Below are 22,573 nucleotides of genomic sequence, written 5' to 3' on the forward strand. Positions count from 1 at the left end.
ATTAAACTTTACAATGGTGCTTCCTATATTGGCTCATGCCACATGGTTCCTGAAGACATATTTGAAGACGTTTATGGGTGAAGCACACAGCAAACGTAGACGTACTGAACTTGAGCTGGTTTTACTTAAATTTCTTCTTTGATATTTTCTTTTTATTTGGAAAAGCAAATATTTACATTTTCATTTACAACATTTCAATCCTTCCCTGGACCCCTAAAGTAGCTTTTCCTTTGGTTTGTCCGCCCCATTCCCCTTGATAATTGGATGGGGGCAATTCCAGAAAGTCCAAGTGTCTTTTCCATGCTGCTCTTCAAGATATTTTTGAGTCATTCAAGTACTGTATCCACTGAACAGAACCGGGGGAGCTCACTTCCTGAGGCCTCTCAGTTTCACACACAGTGAAAACAAATAAAAAAACAAAACATCTTAAGTAGAATTCTTATTCAAGTGGTACCCACAAAAGTATTTTATACAAATAGATTCAAGTGAAATCAAATCTTACAGGTTTTGTGTACTCAGTCCATTTGGACCAACTCAAACAGAACTTCTCTCTTTGTACTCTTAGGGAAAATGGCAGTTTTTCCATAATGTCAATTTCATGTACTATATCCATCCATTCCTCGATGGTGGGTGGTTCTACCTTAAGCCATTTTCTTGTAATAGTTTTTTTGCTAGCTGCTAATAGTACACAAAGCAATTTTTTATCAGTCAATGTCTCCCAAAGACATAGAATCACAGTTGAAGGTAATATTCCTCCCCATTACATTTGTTATATGTTTATGGATTTCTTCCCAAAATTCTCTGATAACCTGGCAGTCCCAGAAAATGTGGAAGTGATTGGCTCCACTAGTGCCACATAGTCTCCAACAAAAGTCACCATTACTCTGATGTGGTTCCTGAATGGGTGTGATAAAAAATCTCACAATGTTCTTGTTGTGAGATTTGACCTCCACGGTAGCTGACATACTCTTTCCCAACTCTCCACCGAGATCACTGCTTTTCCTTCTTTTTCCCACTTCTCCTTTACATATATTGTACTGTCTTGTTTTGATCTTCGGATGCCATTGTACAATATGGAGATAATTTTGCTGCAAGACTGGGACTTAAGCTGCGATAAAAATACCTGCAGGAAGCCTGAGTTGAGTTCTACTAAAGCCTCTTTCATGTGTTGATTAAAATGGTTTTACTTAAATTTCAAAATGCTTCCCCATTTGTTTCAGGGTGAGGGATGATTGGTTAGCCCCATTGCTTCACTACAGCACTAAAACCTAGAACAGTTTTGATTTCCAGCAACACAAGACAAAGCCACATGGTCTTACTACAAATGGGAGTCAATGACAGTTTACACTGACATGTGAGCTGCAATGAGCTTCAGGTACAAATGTCAGCATATGGTCACTGTTCTATATGTACAGTATGTTATCAGGTCCACACTGCAGCAAGAGTCAACAGATCTAATGTTGGGAAGTCCAGCTTTCTCTTTGCGGCATGCTGCTCACTGCTGATCACCACAGCCCAGAATTTCATTTCGGAAAGCAGGGCAAATGTAATGGAAATGAGCCATTCTCCTCTGATTCATTCTGATACTAAGTCTGTATTTTCACCAAGAAAATATTTTCTAGTGCAGCTTTAACTTCTGATCAACACATTATAGACCCGTATCCCAGCCGCTATGAGGGACATTATTGCTTCTTTTCATGTAGGAAATTGCCCATTTTGTTTAACCGCCGTGGTAGCCTAACATCAAATCCACATGCACGTAAGTGGAGCAAGTGAATGACAGACAGACAGACAGACAGACAGACAGACAGACAGACAGACAGACAGACAGACAGACAGACAGACAGACAGAGACCACTATTACACATAGTTACTAGCACATTTAGGAAGAAAAAAGAGAAACTGAAGGGGCTTGCCAGCTGCCTACAATTCTTCTAAAATCCCCCATGGTAAACAGCAGGGTTGGCGCAGTACACACCACACTCACAGAACAACATATGCACACTCACACACAATTACAGTGCCAGCTCCTTGGGCGAACACATGTCATTTTGTCTGGTCTTCTACTGTTCACACTTCCCATGCTCCGTCCCTTGCCACTGCCTGCACAAGCCTGCAGTGTGAAGTGTACATCAGAGTGTGTGTACACTGTGTGTGTCTAGCTAATTTTAACACAATTACACTTGATATTGTGCATGTGCACACATGCAACTGAAGCATGTAAGGCAGCAGGCAACATTTTGGACACATCTTAACCCTGTCTGCACACTTGAGCCCAGCTCAATGCTTTTTAACACCTGGGGGAAAACCCTGCAAGGCTGCAAGAAAACATCCGCTGGCTGAGACTCCCGGCCATGTGTAATGAATGAGATCTGCTGGTTTTACTAGAGTTTGTTGTCTGGTTCTCTCTTCATGCTTATTCTATTCATCCTCATTTCCGTTTCCTCTCCAACTTCCGACCCTTGCTTTCTTCCCCTCTTCCCTCCAGCCTTCCCCCAGCAGTTTTCCATTCAAACAAGGATTCATTCATCCAGCGGACTGTATGGTTGAGCACCAGTGCCAAGATTTGTTTCCTCTACGCTCAGTGTAAATGTGTTTGTGAATGTGCAACTGTGCACGCTAAAGTGAAGTGTCCATCTTCGCAGGTAACAGATGTTGTGATCATCTTCAATTCATGTTACAATGATTCCACTTCTGAGATGTTTTAGTTGTGGAAATAAGGGACCAACATCCATAGAAACCTTTCAAACCACTTCTGCACCCTACTTCAATTTGGTTTAGATGGCTAAAGGAGGGCGACGGCATGACACAGGAGTGAAACCAAAACAATGAAACTTTTCAACTGTCAGCTGCCTGTTAAAGCCTACATGGGTCAAGCTATCGCACAGAGGTTTAAGGTGCACTGTTTAATATTTCATATAAACAATGGATCAAATGTCCTTGCGTAATGTGAAAGCAGCCACAGTGATGAACCTAAAGAGAATATCACCCATTTGGTGTCTTTTAGCTCATTGTTTTGGTGTTTGTAGCCCACAAACTCAGTTCTCATTAAATTTATCTCCAGCCACAGCTGGCAGCTGTTTTCAGAGCCACTCTCCACGACCCACCCAACACCAAACATCAAACAAACAGCGACTAGCTGGAGAGCACAGTGGAGCACTTAGCTGCTAAAGAACCGGGTTTCCTAAGAAGATGGTGGAGACCAAAACAGAGCTAAAATGAGAGCGAATGCTGGACTTACATTCATCAGGTAGATAGAAACATGACATCAGACAAGTGCAATCAATGTAACCCTGTGCCTGCTAAATGTGTAAATCAGTCATTTTTTTTGCTAGCATGTCAACCACAACAAGCTTAGAAGTCAGTGTCAGTGTTTTCAGCTTCAGCTGCTGAAATGTGGCCAAAAACTAAACGAATCAATGCAGCTTTAAGGTACTATTGGCAAGTCCGTCACATGAATTTGGGTGAATCATGTCACCAGCGATGCAGATTCAACATAGAGAGGGTCTTGATCTACTCCCTTCTTTATGCTCTGTCAACCAATAAAAAGCAGTCCTGCACATTCAAATCAAATCTTTTAAGGGCTCTCAACTCACAAGAAGTAAGGGAGCTACAGGTCTGAAGTCACTAGCTTTAAGATCTATTGTTGCGGAAATACTGAGAATTTCCTCTTCCCATGATCTGAAACTTTCCTCTTACTTCAAAAGAAACGATTGGACTCTTTGGAGGCCTATGCTGAAGGAATGACAATGAACCACCTATGTTTAGATTCAACAGCCTTTAAATTCCTACAGACATATTTTGTCTCTGTTGTATCTACAACACTGAACGGTGCTATTTTTCATCATGGTGTGACAGCCTTCAAACACCAAACTCAGCCTCAGTAGCTGCTAGTATTACAATTCACTGTTCTGCAAGTGCGTGCTATGAAACTTCAACATGGTGTTGGATGTCATAGTGTAAATATCTGTCTCATTCATAAAAGAAAGTACAATTATGATGGGAAGACTGATTCTGATAATGCAGAATTAGACACAACTCAACATATAAAACATGCAAATGTTTTAACAAATTTCATTGTTGTGCAAGCCCTGCTCCTATATGAGATGTTTACAAGTGGTTTAGTTATTAACAAGTCAGTGAAGGTGGCAATTTGCTCTACTTCCTCGAGGGAAGGTAATCAACCAGAGAGCTGAGAGCGCGTTCAAATGAAGCCGGTTGCAACAACTGATCGTCAGCCCAGACTTTGTAAGTTCAAAAGCACAAAGGCTAGTTATAACTAAATATAAGTGTAGATTTAAGCATCACTAAATCAAATTGTTTGGACCATACAAACATTTACAGAGATTATGCATTTACATATTGACTACAGTCTTTTTTCTTAATCCTACAATAACTGATTTTTTTTAGCCATTCAGGGGCAGCAGGAACACACCGATATGCCAAATTCATTAGCAAAAAGTTGCTTATTTATACATCCAGCAGGTGTGAAGCAACATTAGCATTCATTTACAGCTGTGTTTATGTCTAATGTAAGTCAAATATTCACTCTCCTTTCTCTGAAAAATGTGTGCTATGGGCAAACGCTATGCTATGAAAGCTAATGGTGCCACTTGACATATTAAGTCATTATTAGCCAGTAGTTACTCAGAATGTAGGAAGGATTTTACACCCAAACTTTGTGATGGATGTATGACGAGCTGGTACAACCAAATTCTGATTATTAATTAAACAAAAATGTCACTGCCATGACTGTGCCTTGGGACTGGAATTAATTTGTAGCTGCTTATAATGATGAAAATCAGTGATGAGTAGATGGAAGAGAGAAGAGGTTTCAGGGTTAACAGAAGAGCCACAGTGAGGCTCAGGAGATGTGAGTACGAGAGGGGCCCAGCAGCAGATGGACGCTGGAGAGAGACATTAGTCACACAACAATCAACTCTGACTGGGCGACTCCTCTGCACCCTGGGTACCCCTCCTCTGGGTGTGTGTCTCTGTCACCAGGCAGGCCCGGGCCACTCCAGCCAGGACAGCAGGCTTCATGGTGTCAGCGCCAGCCCTCAGGAGAACACACACAGGGCATACAGCCACAGTCCTGCAGCTGCCTTGGACTCTCATGCTCTCCCTCTGTGTCGCCTTTCTTCCTCTTCCACTTCTTTCTTACAGCACTTACTGGCTCCCACCACATGCCAACTACATATATGTTTGTGAGCATGCAATGTGCAAGGCCCCCAGCCTCCACATTCTCAAAAGCAAGCCAGTGGGGTTGTAATTAAACGACTGATCTGTCAGTGTATGCATTACCAGAGGGTCCTGGGTGTATGTGTGTTCGTATACATCAGCAGGGGGTCTTCTTGGTATACAAGTTGAATGTGTTATCACAGGCGAGTCAGTTCTCACTCTTCCATTGGACCACTCAACGGCATCTGTTTTAACAGCTTCCAGCATGTGCGCTCACACACACACGCACGCACGCACGCACACACACACAGGTTTTATACAAGAGGATTTTCTCATAATCCTCAAAGCAAATATTGTTCCACTTTACAATGTTTTGCCATGTTTTAATGGTCCCTTACGGCCCAAACAGAATTATTCAGCATTTGAAGTGATATTTCTTGTTTTCTATTTTAGTTTTTTCTTTTTTTCTTTTTTTTTTATCAAGGACCGTATGACACAACACTCATTTTTTACTTGTGTGCAAATGTGACTAAAGCATTCGATACCTGAACAGATTTGTGTGTGCTTCATTTTTCTTGCCACTTTGACAGCCTCCACAGCAGACACATCATTTGTAAGGTAAGACCATTCATGCACACCTCATGTTATTCAAACCGTCAGAATGTATTTAAGTGTACTGTATTATTTCAGCCAGAACTGATGTCCTGTCTGGCCCTGGAGTCCTCACTGGTGGGAACAATGGAAACAAATCTAACATACATAAAATCAATTTCTTTTCTCCACTAATTCAGCTCATTCTTTGGGCAAGGCCACTTTGGCCTTTAATAAATACAAATTTTTCGAGGCAATGCGGCCAAACCCAGTGGTGCAATAGCAATAATTGATTTTACATCTAATGAAGATGAACCGATATCCAATCAGCAATCAAGATTCACTGTATTGAAACAGCATGGACTGTATTAAAACTGTAACCTGAATGTTGCACTTATCCACAAAATGCTGTCTGATTGATTTTTTTTTTTAAATATGAACAGCTAATATTAATTGTTATAGTTATATTTTAATGATAGAATAAAGTCAACAAGATTAATCTGAAGAAGTTTCAGCATCCGTGCAACTACTGTTAGACTGTAAGAGCATCACAAAAAAGACCTAAAGCTGTTTTTTACATGATAAACATTAAATGCACTGATGAGAAATGAGACAACTCATCTCTTCTCGTCACTCCGTACAGTGCAGACACGCAGCTGACAGTAAGAGGAGGTCATATTATACTGAGAAATATTAGCTGTTTCTGGGTGAATAATTGTTGTTCCTGATAAAGGGGGAAACTGGAAAAAAGGCAACGAGAATGCAGCGGTTTCAAGTTTCATCAGGAGTCATTAATAACGCCATCAAGAACCTCATGCTCAGCAAGATAGTTTAAAAACATGCGAGAAACTGAGAACTAGCTGATAATTAGCCTGATCAGCCACCATCAGTGATCAATGTAAACACACATTATTAGTCTTCAAACCATTAATCAAACCAGTAGCTAACCACAGACAACCTCATCGTACTATAGCAGTGACAAACATTAAAAATGTAAATACAGTATTTGAATTAAACAGAAGCTCCCTGCTTCTATTACACCAAACTCCCTTTAAGAAACATGACATATTAACAATTCCTCATGTGTCCACAAAAACTCAAGATAAAAGGTGTCATATGTCGACAGTCTTCTTGTCAATTCAGCATCAATATAATCCATAAAGACAAACTGTATTTCCATACAAATTTAACAGATTTAGGATTTTGTTGCCTCAACTTCCTCTCAGCTTCTGTTGGTTAGCTGTGCTATTTTAGTGGGAGACGACCATGGGAATGAGAGGGGAACTGTTTCAAAACCGACCATTTCTTACTTAAATACAAGCTGGTTGGTGGCTCAGATACACGCTGAGTTAAACACAGACTCATAACACTACTAATGCACCGTGTAGCATCAAGGGAAAAAATCGTGTGCGCCCCTTGAACGTGCTGATAGTGAGTTTACTGAGTCCTTTGGGATTTTAATCCAGGGCGCATACCTCAACATCACTGTATGAACATTACTGAAAGCTGTACACAGGTACGTGGCAAGGCAGCCACAAAGCAATGTTCTTACAAACTTTAAAGCACACATGTATTAATATTTACAACAGTGTTTAACTGTTAGCTAGCAGCTTAGCCATTAATGTTTATACAGTGGGAGAAATCTCACACTACTGTTGATGTCCAGCTGATGATGGGAAACGAGAGTTTGTTTATTTGCTGCGTCGCATTTAGTTTAAATACGAGGAAATCTGCAGCTTTCTATTAAAGGCAGAACAGGCAGTTCAAAACAGGCCATGCAGAACTGGCTGTGTGGTTGAAGGGACCACACCTCGGAGCACCCACAGCACTGACTGACTGGTATAATTCCTGCCCTGCTAATTTCTGCAGTATTACAGTGCATGCAGGATCTTGGGCTGTGTCGCAGATAACAGCTTCAAAGCTTTACCGTCCCGTGATCGTTTGGTTAGAGGCTGCTCAATCCTGCACTGTCTTCTTCCCTGCCATTGTTGGCTCAAAGCTACAGTTCTTTATGCATTACTCCCTCCAACTGTCAATCAGCGGCATAGCTGTTCCAGTGGCAGGAATGCTTATCGTGTAGCCTGTGTGCTTGTGCAAGGTCACGTGCAGACTTGCATGCACCACAGTGCAACTAGTGGTCAAAAACTCCACGGGACACCTTTAACGGAGACACGCCTCAGGAGAAATTAAAAAAAAAATACCCTGAGTTTAATATTGTGGGAATTATTGGGGGAAAAATCTCCTTGTTAGGTATTTTTAGTAACATGTGCAGCAATATGTGTGTACATTACTTAATTTCCCCGGTGTGGGACCGATAGAGTAACTCAGGCTGTAACTTAGGAGTGGGTTCAAAGGACCAAACCTAATTCAGAACCATCCAAACTGCTTCAACAGACAGACTGCCATTGACACACAATGTCTGGAATGATGACTTGTCGGCAGATTTTTGCTTTCTCCTTTGAGATCGTATCTGTGGTAACATTGATACTCAGCCATACAGCTAGAGAGGGAGAGCAGCTTCAAAACTTTATGCAACTTGTTTGGCATCAGTAAATCAACTGTATCCCACTGTGCTTTTTCACATTCTGCAGTCAATGACGGCTTTCTTCAGTGGGGTCAGTGGAGTGAACCACACACACGAAATCATAAGAGGACACCGGCCCTTGATCACCTTCACATTGTGGCTTGAGCAATGCTTCCTCAATGCAATACTGCATCCACACCTGTTTGTAATGGTATCTACTGATGATCCACTCACACAAGACACTGGTAAGAAGCATGCAAGGCCAGATGAAGGCGTCAACAAGCAGAGAAGGAAGAAATGCTTTTTCACAAGGCCACACAACCATTAACCGTGTGATAATTTTCACATACTGGAACCCAGTACAGTGTTTTTTGGTGTTTTTTTCCATCTGAATTTTGGCTGAACTGTGGGTGAGCGCTGCCGAGGCTCTCCAACTCCTCAAACAACCATGAGGTACAATATGAGATGGTGGATTTTATCGAAGATGTTTAAAGGAGGAGATGCATCAGATACTGAGCACTGAAAGCCCATCAACAGGAAACTTCACACTGCTTTTATTTATAATGGCCCACATATTCAAAATGCTGTTTGTCATGGGTATTGAACTTGGAAAGGTGGTTGTTTTCGCTCGCTAGTTTCTAGTTTTATGGATTATCTATATGATCAGTCAGCTTGCAGAAATACTTTCCAGGCAGATCCAACTGATCTCTTGTACCCCTATTTCTAATGCAGACTTCAATCAGTTCTCTACTCCTTTCCAAGTGATTTTTGTCTTGGCACTGCTGCATGCTGCTGTATTCACTCTCTTTAGTTCCCAATTTCAATGAATCCATTACTAGTAAGTTCATTTTGCACAATGGTGGGAACAAATAACCACCTTTATGAACGTCTCCAGATGGTTTGATTAGTTCTGACCTGATTTCATGTTTAAAAAACAAAGATATTAGGCCAAATGAAAAGCAGCATCAGTGAAACAAATCCAGAATAGCTTCTTTTATTCTTCCTCTGTGCTAATACACACTTGAGAAAGACAGAAAAAGTGAGAGAGCGACTTGCTTTATGAGTGCTGAAGAGGCTGTGATTCACAGCATGCACTCCTCATTATTTCACCATCTCTTCTCACAGAAGCATTACCATTTATGCACACACACAGTAATTGGTCACAGATTGCACACTGATACAGTGAAGTGCTTATTTCCTCCTGGAAATGTGATGGTAAAAGGTTTGGCTAGGAGCTATTCCCCCTGTTCTCCTTCTCCCTGTTATTCGTTTTGCTGAGTCAGACCGAACTATTATCCTGCCTCTTCCTGGGGGGTTCGCTGTCATACGTAGGCTGTCACATCAACACACACACACACACACACACACACACACACACACACACACAAGACAATATCCTCCACCAGTAGAGAGGCCTGGGGAGGTTGCAGCAATACCAACACCATTTAATAAGTGTGAGCTTGGGAGCACTGTGCCAAGACGGAAACCATGTGTGTTTAGGTGTGTGTGTGTGTGTGTGTGTGTGTGTGTGTGTGTGTGTGTGTGTGTGTGTGTGTGTGTGTGTGTGTGTGTATGAGTCTTATCTCACACCTAGTAAAGGAACATTGTATGGCTGCACGAATGTGAAAAGAGTACAGTGAACTCCATCTATCCATGTTTCCTCCACAACCACATCCTCTACAGCTAACAGATACTCAGCTCTTGTCATCACTGCTCAAAACACACACGTGCACACATGCACACACACAAACACACACAAAATGAATTAGCCCCTGAACTGTGTTTTCCATCTGCGGTCCATTAAAACTTGGGGATTGCTTTATTTAGAGCGATGCAGGTTAAGGAGGCACAGAGTGCGGCAGCTGTGCATCCTGCTGGTGTGTAAGTTGTAAGTTATTTAAGGATAGAACTGGCTTTACTTGCACAGTCTGATTATTTCATATTCCTCTATCTACAAAACTGTGTCCCAAACTAAGCTTCATCACAGACCAGAGCAGAGCAGAGCAGAACAGGCTTTTAACACGTACTTGTACTGAGAAAAATAATCAGACTTGTGTGTGTTTATCATATTTTGCTTTCAAAGATCTGCAAGGAGAAAATAAGTACTGACTGAAAAATTTCCCGGACAGGAGCATTACAAAATCTAGTTTCCATTCATGATTTCGGTCAACTTTTCTATCAGCTACTCCAAACATTAGTGAGATTGTGTAAATCTCTCTTTTTTTTTTTTAGGTAAAGCCAACAGTGAGAGCACCCAAAATGTTGCTGATGCTCCTAAACACAGCTGTCTGTAAACTGAAGAAAGGTGTACAATGGACAGGTTACCGTCTGCCAATGGACTCTCTGCTTCTTGTCCTGTTTTTTGTGATGCTGCCTTGCTCAAAAATCTGAGCTACTGTCTAAGTTTTCTGACTATGACTATGAGTGACTATGAGTACTATAATTCAATTGATGCCAATAATTGGGCAGACAGCAAGATTTACACCACATGGGACCTCACAGTCACTCTGATGTGGAAACTATAAATTGGTCTTTCAGGCACCCATGGATCTTTGCTGCATGTCATTACCCACTCCTTCTTTTCCCTGTATTTCTTGTCATCTCTCCACTGTCGGCTGGGTAATAAGATCAGAGATCATCAAAGTCATAGCCAAAGCTGGAAAAATTAGACACTGTAATGAACTGAAATTATCCATTTATGTGAAAAAAAAAATGGATGTTTGTACTACAGCTAAATTTCAATGCAGACCAAAACAGGTCAAACAACCAGGATTTGACCAAAACAAATATTAGCTAAACTGCAGTCACATGTGACAAATAGAAATTAATGGTGAATGGTAAAACACAGCATGACTGTAGTGCAAGGAAAGAAGGATAGAAACATTAGCTTAGCATTATGCTAAATAGGTAGCTGCTACAGGTCATTCATACACACACAAAAATAAGGCTGGTAAATCTGAGCGAGGGTGTGTTTTATAACTGATGACCCATTCAAATGTCAGTATGGAAGAATGACTCTAATGGAAGATGTATGAAGATGTAGGTACTTCATACTGTCATTCATAGTTTCAAACAGCATGTACAGAAAAGAAAGGCAAATCAGTGTCAGAAAAAAGTTACCATAAAACGTTGCAGGCTCGAGGAAAAGTAGAAGCTGTTCAATTTTTCATTCAGTGAAAACGTATTTGGTTTCAACTTGGCCATTACTTAGCTATTTCTGAATAATGCATCGCTCTCCACACTGAGCGTGGAAATGTTATCAGAGAACTACAGAAGGAACAACAGTGAGTAATTACTGTCAGGCCTGCTGAAGACAAAAACTGAGGTCGTGAGCACAACAGCAGGGACACATTTTTCCACTCTGAGAGTATCAGAGAGCAGAGTGAGCTGTTGTCCTGCTCTGCAGTGTTTATCATGTCTATTCCTCCAACCGGGAAAGTAAGCGAGAAGTAGTTGAAATCTAGACTTCCAGCTCGCTTCCTGCTGAGGTCAGGAAACACAAGGCTGATTCAGACTTCCCATCAAGGGTGAGTTGCTCTTATCCATTTATGTGCTTTGTGCTAAAAACCATGAAAGACAGCGACCATGCTAATGCGGCTAAACCTGAAAATGCTGTTAATGTGTTTTCTGTTCACAGTGCGGGTTTGTGGGAGCTGTTTCTGAAGGTGTGTCCACACTGAAATCCAGAGAGACACTTAAATCACTTCTTCTCTTGACTTTTTTGCTGCTTGGTAAGACACGGTTTATTACCACCATGATGAAAACTGTGACGATGACAGCAGACTTCTGTAACATTACACTCAGCAGCAACGTGTCTGCTGTGGAAACCTTCAGGTGTCTGGGATCCACAATGTCCCAGGACCTAAAGCAGGCAGAGGATGTACTTCCTGTTCCAGCTCAGGAAGTTCAACCTGCCTCAGGAGCTAATGATCCAGTTCTTTTCTGCAATCACTCATTGTATGTTGTTGGTCACGGGTGCTTTTTCGATATATATCTATGTATGTATATGTATTTTATGGATATTTTTCCACCTACTTGGACATATTTATTAGTTCTAGTGTTACTGTTGGCCCTCTTTTTGGCTGCATGTCTATTTCTGTTGGGACTGTGTGTATCACTGACAGCAACATCAGTCCATAGTCAAATTCCTTGTATGTGATCACATACTTGGCCAATAAGCCTGATTCTGACGCTCTGTTAAATCCAGTAAGAGTGTGTAATAAAGCCTCAGTATTCCCAGTTCCACCCAAGATGTAACCCCAGAAGTAGACCTGCCCGTGTCTAAATTCACATTGGACCTCTGTACTCAATGTGCTGATTCACATCATAGGAACAATCAGGACAAAGAAAGACTCACATGTGACACATCTAATTAAACAAATGTCTAGATGAACAGCTACCTCCATCCGCTAGATGGACCAATGACTTGGCATCATGTAAACCAAATGAAAACATGATGTCTAGCCTGAAGGTAACCTGAAGATTTGGGGGGACGGCTGGTGGCGGCACGGACGGGCTTCTCTGGCATTAAAAGTGATGTACAGTTTTGTCATTTCTTGTATTGTTCAGCTAAAAAGCTGTTACGTCACAAAAGGTGTGCGTCTCCAGTCCACACTATCACAGCTTTGTATCTGCCCACACTTTATGTTCAGCATTAGAAAAGTTAGTGAGGACTATGGAGGACACATTTTGTTCATGTTTTGATGCAGCCTCTTGTGAAGCTTTATTGATGCACTGAGACCGTCATCAGAATCTGTCTCTGTGATACTGACGTGTTTCTTTCTTTTACTGAAGACATTTCCTGTCTGAACTGCTTTCTGACAGTTCAGCTTTTACAAGTTTGTTAACAATAAACAAAGTGTGTAAGTGTGTGTGTGTGTGTGTGTGTGTGTGTGTGTGTGTGTGTGTGTGTGTGTGTGTGTGTGTGTGTTAAAGGATATGTGACACTGCACTGTGATACACACAGTTTCGTCTCAGCTTAGGTGAGTCCGTACATATACCTTTCTCTTCGCTTACTGCATAATCACCTGTGTTACCATACAGGTGAGTTATGTGATTCTCAGCGCAGATACAAACAAGGAAAATATGCATTTTGAGATGTGTTGTGTTGGCAGCAGTGTGGACATGAGAGAGAGACAGAGTGAGAGAGGGACAGACAAAGACAAGGAGAGGAGAGACGGGGAGCCCAGGCAGTCAGACAAGCCAGCACAGGCTCCACAGCCTCCTGCAGCCAGAAACCAGCTCCCCCTGCTCCCCTGCACACCAACACCCCCCATACCCCACCCCACCCAGGAGGATGCCTATTGTTCCACCATCCCCTAAACAAAGCCTGGCCCCCCACCCACCTCACCCCACACCCCCAAAACCCACCCTCCCTTTACCTAACTACCCCCATTGCCCCCTGCCCCCCACCCACTCAGCATTGTTGCTCTAATAAACCGGCCCCGCTCCCTAAATTTCATTACATGCGAGCTCAGGGTCCCTTTCATTTACACTCTTAAGTTTTATCCCCTTTAAAAACACAGAGGCCGAATTCTTCCTGATTCATCCTGTTACATTCCTGTTAGTTTTCACTGAGCACAAAATGCTGAAGATCACTACGTTTGTGAGCAAAAATGACAGAAATTCAGGAGCTCTTGCGGTCCATGACGTGTAAAAAACAGGAAATTGAAAGAACTGATTTTTAATAAGAATTAAAAGGAAATTGTTTTTTTATAAAGAGAAAATTCTCCAATTTACACCTCAATAACTCCAACAACACAGACTTCCACACAGCCAGAAGCATCCCATAATTTCAAGGATTCATGGCATCACCTGTTGATTGCTCCACACTGACAACATGCACCGAGCGAAACTCCCGATTAGAAAACTACTTGAATAAAAATGAAAGTGGGTTGAAATCTGGACGTCACAAGACATCATTTCATGCCAGGAAGATTACTCCTCCTAATCCCGACTCCATAAAAATCTGTGTGCCGGATTTTGTCCTCCTGTCTCGAAATGAGACAACAGATGAAACAACAAGGAGGAAGGCAGCGAGCAGCCCGCCGCTCACAACTCCACCATATTGTTACAGCCCTGGTGAAGTACATGAACACACACACACACGAACGTGCGCACGTACACAGCGGTTGTGACTAAAGCACACAGAGGCCATATGGTGCGTCCTCATCCACCGACGCCTGTTGCTGCTGCAACAATAGGACTGCCTGGCCTGGACAGCAAGAGGCAAACACACACACACACACACACACACACACACACACACACACACACACAAATGAGCGACCGCGCGCACAGACACACACACCAAATGGTCGTTAGTCAGTCAGTCTGCATTGCTTAGACCCAGAACAAACGCCTGGATTTGCATTCTGCACCTCCCATCACCCCCCCCCCCACACACACACACACACACACACACACACACACACACGCACACGAACACACACTTCTCGGTCTCTACAGGTGCACGGAGCACTAAAAACAGATGTCAACGGACTGGAGAGGGAGAGGCATGGGGGGGGCAGAGGGGAGGAAAGTGGAGGGACGACTGGAGGCTGTTTGCCCAGGGTGACTGACAAAGCTTTGTACACTCAAAGCAGGCCTAGACACAGCCAATGACAATGACACACACACACACACACACACACACACACACACACACACACACAAATGAATCTCCTTCCTCTGTTACACTTTCAGGACAGCCTGATTTGTCGTTTTGAAAGACTTTAGAGGAGCAAAAGGATGGAATAAAAAGTGCAATATATTCCTAAATCAAGGTTAACGCTTTTTCCAAAAAGCTTGAAAAATTCAAAACTAATTTGTTGAATTTCTTGAAATTTCAGGACAAACAACGACATTACAAAGATTGCTGCCGGCGTAGAGCATCAGCATCAGCCAGATAAGACGGAGCAAAAGTTAGCACGAGCTAAATAAATGCAACGTTTATGAAGTCAGAAATGGTACAAAAGATGGAAAATTCATTAAATACAAAATTTTATATGAATACATTTTTTTTTAGAGTTTTTCTGTTCTGCTTTCCTGATATTCTTCACTTTAAAGCCATCTCACACACTCATAGTGTTGTAACTGGCACAGGCGAAGTCGGTTAGTTGATTAACAGACAAGATTTTTCTCTCAAAGTTCTCTGACTCTTGCTTTTCTGTTTAGATTCACATGAACTGAATATGTAAGAGTTTTCAACTGCTGCTCGTACGAATGGAGCTCATCGCTACGTTTTCGCGATTTACTGACATTTTATCGATTCATTGAGAAAAATAATGCGCAGATTAAATCAACAATGGAAATAATTGTCATTTGCAGCCATAAGAACTGTATATTTTACCCGAGTCATAACCTCAGTATGACTGTCATTATTTCAGTGGGGGTACAGCAGACTGACAAAATAAAACGCTTATCTCTGTTTGACAATTTCATTCAACCACATCAGTTCTATGAAAAAGAATCCTTTTATCTAACACACCCCTCTGCTCATCTGACAGATGGATTACTGTTACAGAACTAATGCAGCTACTATGTTTCATGCTACAGGCTGTAATTTTCTCCAATAATTACATTGTGGTTTGGCCTGCATTACCACAGATCTCTCACTATAAAGGACAAGAGCAGTCCTTTAATCAATATTTAAAAGGAAATACACAACGTAACTATAAGCTCATATGGGGGATATTAAAGGCTGGCGACACTGAAGGGGATTTAAAAAGCTATAATCTCTTACAAAATGACCACCAGCTATCACAGACCCTTAAAACAGACATGATATAAGTTGGTGTATAAGGAAATGGGGGTTGAATTGAGTCTAATCATTAGAAATAAACCAAATTCCAATCATATTTTCAGAAAAGCAGAAAATGACAATCGGGGCGATTGTCACACATCAGTTCAGTCTACAAACTGTTTATGATGTAAAGCGTGTATCTACACAGCGAACGATGAAAGGTGGGAAACCTGTACGTAGGGTTTGAAAAATGAGTTAAATCCCTATAGTCCTAATTTTTCTAAAGGACAGAGAGCAGAAGTAAATGCGTAAATTCACCAGCAGCCTGTGTGCAGAGATGGGAAGCATCACTGTCGCTTGTATTGGAAATCTGTATTTCAATTACTGTCCAGTACTTTGTAACTGATATTTGACAAGGGTGAAAATCCTTACGTAATCTGTAACAAGATGCTTCAGAGGAGAGTAACTTTGTTTTGTTTTTTTTCCCCCAAAACACTTTCTCTGTGATTCCTAAAAAATAAGAGTCCAGAGAGTCCACGCCACAGCAAAGCTGAGTTAAAGAGGCTGGTTTTGTGGAGGGCAGCAGAAGGGACCTGCTTTCACTGATCACACTCCTTTTTGCTGCAGTCAACACAAGCCTCCACTCCTCAGCTCCGGCTCAGAGACATGAGAACAAGATGCCATCCGCACCGGAGGCGGCTAACACCAGAAATATCTGAAAAGTTAGTTGCTTTTAAAGGCAACTAAACGGGCTACTGATGGCAGTGGTTGCCATGTCTGTGCGCTGTTTCCACATACTGTAGCAGACAAAGTATTTTTTTAAATATTTTGTAGTTTTTACAGTTTTGCTTAGATACAGAAGCAGATACTTCAGAGCCTTGTGTACATTTCCACAAATCCGACTGTTCTGTTATTGTATACAAATTCACAATGCTCAATGTCACCAGTGTACTTTCAAAATGAATACATTTTGTCTTGCTCCGTTTTCTCGCACCGGTATTTTGTTTTGATCCAGTTATTCACGGGGCATTGTGTATCCGTGCTGCCGTATGCTGGTGTTTTCATTGAGCATTCTGAGCTCCGTGCACTGGCTGTGTGCGCGTTTCCAGCCTCTGGCCTGTTCCTGTGGCTGGGGCCTGCCTGTGAAGGAAAAGAGAAAACCCCGCCGATGCAACAAGTCCCCCATTCACTCCCAGCTTTGTTAAGCTGCCTCCCAGCGCTGCAGCGAAAATGTTTTCATCCTTTTCGCGTTACACGAGGGTCAATTCATGAGCCCAACTCTGATGGAGAAATAGCATACAGTGTGTATTCTAGCAGACGAGAGGAAGAAGTGATAGAAACAGATTTAGTGCGCGTGTGTCGGGAGAAAGGAGGATAAAACTGTGGTGAAAGCGACATCCTTCGCTCTGAAGCCCACACGGCAGAGCATTAATAAGCTTGTTAGACTTGTTTAATGTCTAGAAGGGGTCTGAGTTGTTCGATCTCGCTCGCGATGTCGCCGAAATTGTGATTTCAGCTTCAGTGACCACTTCATGGTTTTCGAAACAAGCGAATCGTCCGGGGGCTTTCAGACGCGCAGGCTACAGGCTGAGGGGGGGGACTACTCCTTGGGAACTTACCTCGATTCATACGCCTCTCTATGGATTAATTCCCACACTTTTCCACGGATCGTAGTCGCTACAGCATCGGGGAAGCACTCCGCCAACTCCAGAGTCTCCTCTCGGTTTTGGTTTATTGAAGGATCGGGCGCGCTGAGTGCGTAAAATGCGCAGCGTCTCTCCAAGGATGCGAAATATGCGCGGAATGGGAGCAGGAATGAAATGAACGCAGTGGACTGAGTTGAACGGGGCGGGGTGAGAGGGACTGGCGTCACCCTGGATGGATGAAATGGAGTGAGTGAGAGATGGGAGGATGGGTGGAAAAAAAGAGAGCGAGGGGGAAGGGGCCGGACTGTATGGGCTGCGTTCAACAACAAAAGAAAAGAGTGGAGCGCCCAAACTCTATTCAGCGGAGGAGGAGAATGGGTCGAGATTAAAGGACGGTCTGCTCTGCATGGGCGAGCAGCTGACAGCAAATCCTCAAAATACAGTGACAACACGTTTGAGACATTTGAAATGTAAAACTTTTTACGCCATGGTCAGTCCAATTTAAGACAAAGTTAGAGCACAAAAGCAAAACTGGAAAAGTGAAACTGAAAAAGTAACATTTTAAAGGTACGTTATGTAATATTTCCAAACTAAAATGTCTAAAAATATATTTTGTTTAATTGTATTCTTACACTATCCCAAACGTTTCCAATAATATACAAACACAAATCTGTAATTTTATTCATGGTGGCCGTGTCTGTTGTTTTGATTGAGAGACCCCTGTAGCAGCAGAAAGTACACACTGTGCCTTTAATGATTAAAGAGCTTTGTGAAACACTTTAGGGAGACTATGTGAATTTTTAAAGAAGAAAAACACTCACTTAACACAAATGAAAAGTTGAACTCATAAACAGTAAAACAAACCAGTCCAATAGGACCTGCTTGGTCTGGTGTGACCCTTAGCGTATGGTGGCTAATGTTAGCTAATATTTGGATAATGTAACTGCAGTTCCCTGACTTAGTCATTTGTGCCACTGTCATACTGTCTTATATTTTAGTATTTGTCATTATCCTGTGATGTGTTCATTTCTATTTATTGTGCTCAGTGGCTGCTGTTCACCAAAATCACATAATCCCACGCTGGGGAAATTCCCTTGTCACATAGCAAGAATAAAAAGAAGAGGTAGAAACCCGAGCGAGTAGAACAACTGACAATAAGAATATATTAATAAAATCAAAATTTCCTTGGAAGGAAATAGTGTATGTGACAGATTTATGGACTGAATTCGTTCACATTTCCACTGAAAATTGACACAAGACAGGCAGGTCAACATGCCAACATTTAAGGTAACACATCAGTGGCTAATGTTACTTTCATCTTTTGTGTGTAGAGGCTATCCGTATGAATACATGCAGGAAAAATGTAATGCTGTGAGCGATCTAAATCTTCCCTTAGATGCTTATTAAACTGCATTAGTGTTATCTGATGTTTCAGCTGCTAATCTCAAACTAAATTCAGACTGTCCTAAATTTAAATGAACAAGCAGTGAAATTAGATTTATTTTGCTGTGGCCCACCCACCCTCGGACCAACCTGAAGGACCCCTGGGGCTGCTGGGGACCCCACTTTTAGCAGCCACTGCCCTAACCAGAAAATCTTTGTCTGTCTCTCAGATCTCTGAATGCAGCAGGCAGCCGCCTCTGCCTCATAAAGGAGTTGTTGTTTACTACTAAGCTCTGACTATCTCAGGTTTCATCCCCTCAGGCACTGCTGGACTGTCATCTCCCCAGAGGGAGGGGCTGTGACATAAAACAAACACAGATATGCCAGGGTCACAGACTGGAACACCTACTGCAACCCGACACCACTGCAAGGCCAGCCAGCCAGCCAGCCAGCCAGCAGACTAGCATTCCACATGGCAGCATGTCTGTGTTTGTGTGTGTAAGTAAAATTCTCACAGATGCATACAAGCATGCTCACACACAGCTGCCTCCCATGTGGACTGTACACATGTTTCTATGACATCTTTGTGGAGGCATGTGTGTCTCATTCTCAGACTCAGAGCCATGCAAACACAGAACAGGCTGGTAAAACATTCAGCTCGGTGACCTTAAGGTCAACAGGCTGACCTCCAATCTGGCCTCACCTGGTTTCGAGATATTTTATTAACGCTCTCTGTGCCTGGACGCCTACAGCTTCCTCATGGAGGAGCGAAGGCTTGAGTATAAGCAGCAAAAATGCAATTGGACATTTATTATTTAAAAATGATCCAAGTCAGCCTTTATGTGCGCACGGTGTTGGTTTGTGTGCCATGAAAAGATCAAAGTCACTACTCAGATCTTGTCAGAATAGTACAGCCATAAAATCTGAGCAGATCGGACTGACACTCCCTAGAAACTCTTTGAGGCGCTAAAAATAATTTTGTGGAGAGACAAATGTGTCCGGCAGGCTCTACTTTGGTCGATGTTGCTTTAGCTGGAACCTTCTAATCTGTGCATCCATTTCAATCTGTGTATAATTTAATATTTTGGTCTCTTCTGTGCTTGAAATGACAGAGCGCAATATAAAGATGGAGCGGGGCATGTCAGAGAGTGGAAGTTGACGGACACAAAATGTGCCCTCTTGTGGTCTGCGGGGAGCAATCTAAACAACAAGGGTGTGGAGTCTCCACATGGGTCTCACCATGGATGGCGTTTATGCAGAGGCTGGAAATGAATCCATGAAGCATGTCACTCTCCCCTTGAGGGAGACCCCGAGCCTCCCGGCTTACTCACTGAGAGCATTTCATTACAAACCTAAATGTAGCAAAACCCTTTCAGACAGGTGTTTACGTGCAGCTGAAAGACATTTTTAAACCTGTTACGTAAAGGTTAACAGCAATTTTACAAGCTGGTCTCATGTTTAGACAAGCCCTTCAGTCGCATACATAGTAGTCACAGTAGAAATTTGACTATGCTGTCCCTATTAAATTACTGTATCGCCTTCAACACAGTAGAAATCTGGATTCAGTGCCCTCCCAGTAATGTAAATGCTACAGCAGCAAAAGATTAAAAAGATAAAAAAAAAAAAATGTAAAACAGACACACACACACAGCTTGCACATGGACAGCAGATGCACGCACACGTCTATCTGTACTATCTATGTATGCAGACAGGTTCCACACACAGGTACTAGAAAGCATGACGGTGCCCACCTGACAGCACGAAGAAGAGTTCATTTGTTTGTTGTGTTTGGCTGAACAATGAGAAAAAGCTTAAAATAGAAAAAAAGTTTGTGGGACCGCTTAACAAGAACCAGTGGAGTACAGTGCGCGCACACACACACACACACACACACACACACTGTGCGTGAACAGTAGACATGACAGATGACAACATTTACTTGATGCGGAACATTGCAGCCACACACAATGGAAACCATGACTTGGCCTTTAAGGCACCCATGAATCTTTGCTGTATGTCATTCCCCATCTCATCACTTCGTGTGACCACATGATCCACAGCCAGCCAATGATTTCACAGTATTCCACTGATCGACAACTGGCCCACAAACTTTGCAGTGTGTGAATGAAAGCAAGCAAACATGAACGTAAGCGGTGCAGGATTTAAAATATTTTTAAAGTGTGTACTTCAGAAAGATTTTATGATCAATGAAATGCATTGAACACATTTGTTGAAGCACTGAATGTAAACTCTACAGGGCACCTTTGAGCTGTGGGAGACTTTCAGATCATCCTATAAGAATATTTACATTAACACAGTAATCAGTCTTACCTTTTATTCATTTCAACAGCTTAACAAATAGCAAATATGAATTAGGCAAGGCAAGGCAAGGCAAATTTATTTGTATAGCACAATTCATACACCAGGCAATTCAAAGTGCTTTACAGAAGCATAAAATACATTAAAATCATACATTTCAAAGAAAGAGAGAAAGAAGTTAGAAGAGAATAGAAAAATAAAAATAATACATTCAAAGGAAAATTAAAGACAGAAGCCAGTAAAAGACAACAATTTGGCATTATTAAATTCAATGAGAACTTGTTATTTCTAAGTGTGTTTCGGCACTGTCAGATTGTTGGTTAATACCTGTAAAATTCTCCATTTTGTCTGATAAAAGCTGTTTCTTTGTAGCGGTGGGTTAGTGTGGCTCAGCAGGTGTCCCCTGCGCTCCCAGTGGTCACCGGTGAAGCTGCACAGAAACACAGTCGTTCTCCTGCCAAATAAGTTTCAAAATCATCTCTGATGCATTAGACAACTGCGAGCACTTTCATCTGTCATATCATTATTTTCCAACTCACAGCTCCCTCTCTCACACCTGGTGCCACTTATTCCAAAAATACTTATGATCCATAACATTCTGTCATGTTTGAATAGAGTCGTCACAGAAAGGACTTGCAGTATGTACAGATCCTGATTTAAATGTTCAACAAGGCAAAAACAAAAACAACTTTTCAGCAGAGACATGCTGACTCAAATGTCGACACTGTCTGAAGTTGGTGGGTGCAGTTTGAGAAAATCCCAAATCTGACTGATATGTGCTCTGTCCAGAGGTAGAAAACCTCATTATCATAGGTCACTGGTGCGGTTAGAGAGCTCCTCCAGCATGAAGGACCACATCTGTGAAAAGCTGCAGGCTCAGGATATTGTTGGACTTGACAAAGAGCATTTCCTTCCAACATAGCTTCAAGAACCGGGCCTCATTTTTAAGAGAGAATTGAAAACCCTTACCTTCTGATGCCTCCACCAACAAATCAAGTTGTTGTTGACATCCATGACTAAACTACAGTGCTTCAAATATAAATGTTGCTGCAGAGAAGCTACAAACTGTAAAACGTGGAAGCTTCACACACATCTTCAAGCCGACAGCACAGAAGATCTTTGCAATCAGCACAGATTCAAGATTAGAGTCAAGAGTTCAGTATCTGAGCAAAGGTGAAACATGGT

General features: G+C 42.1%; 2 protein-coding genes across 2 annotated transcripts in view; one reads left to right on the forward strand and one right to left on the reverse strand.

Moving 5' to 3' along the window:
* LOC139337290 (transcriptional enhancer factor TEF-1-like) overlaps positions 1 to 17,876 on the reverse strand; it is a 41,056-nt gene extending 23,180 nt beyond the window's left edge. Inside the window, exon 1 of the mRNA XM_070971816.1 lies at positions 17,660 to 17,876. The gene's annotated coding sequence lies outside the window, so the exon portion shown is untranslated. The remainder of the gene's footprint in view (positions 1 to 17,659) is intronic.
* The window catches only part of LOC139337292 (protein C19orf12 homolog), a 344,772-nt gene that overhangs the window by 212,734 nt on the left and 109,465 nt on the right, over positions 1 to 22,573 (forward strand). The window lies entirely within an intron of this gene.

This window comes from Chaetodon trifascialis, chromosome 10 (genome assembly GCF_039877785.1).
Source record: "Chaetodon trifascialis isolate fChaTrf1 chromosome 10, fChaTrf1.hap1, whole genome shotgun sequence".
Classification (NCBI taxonomy): domain Eukaryota; kingdom Metazoa; phylum Chordata; class Actinopteri; order Chaetodontiformes; family Chaetodontidae; genus Chaetodon; species Chaetodon trifascialis.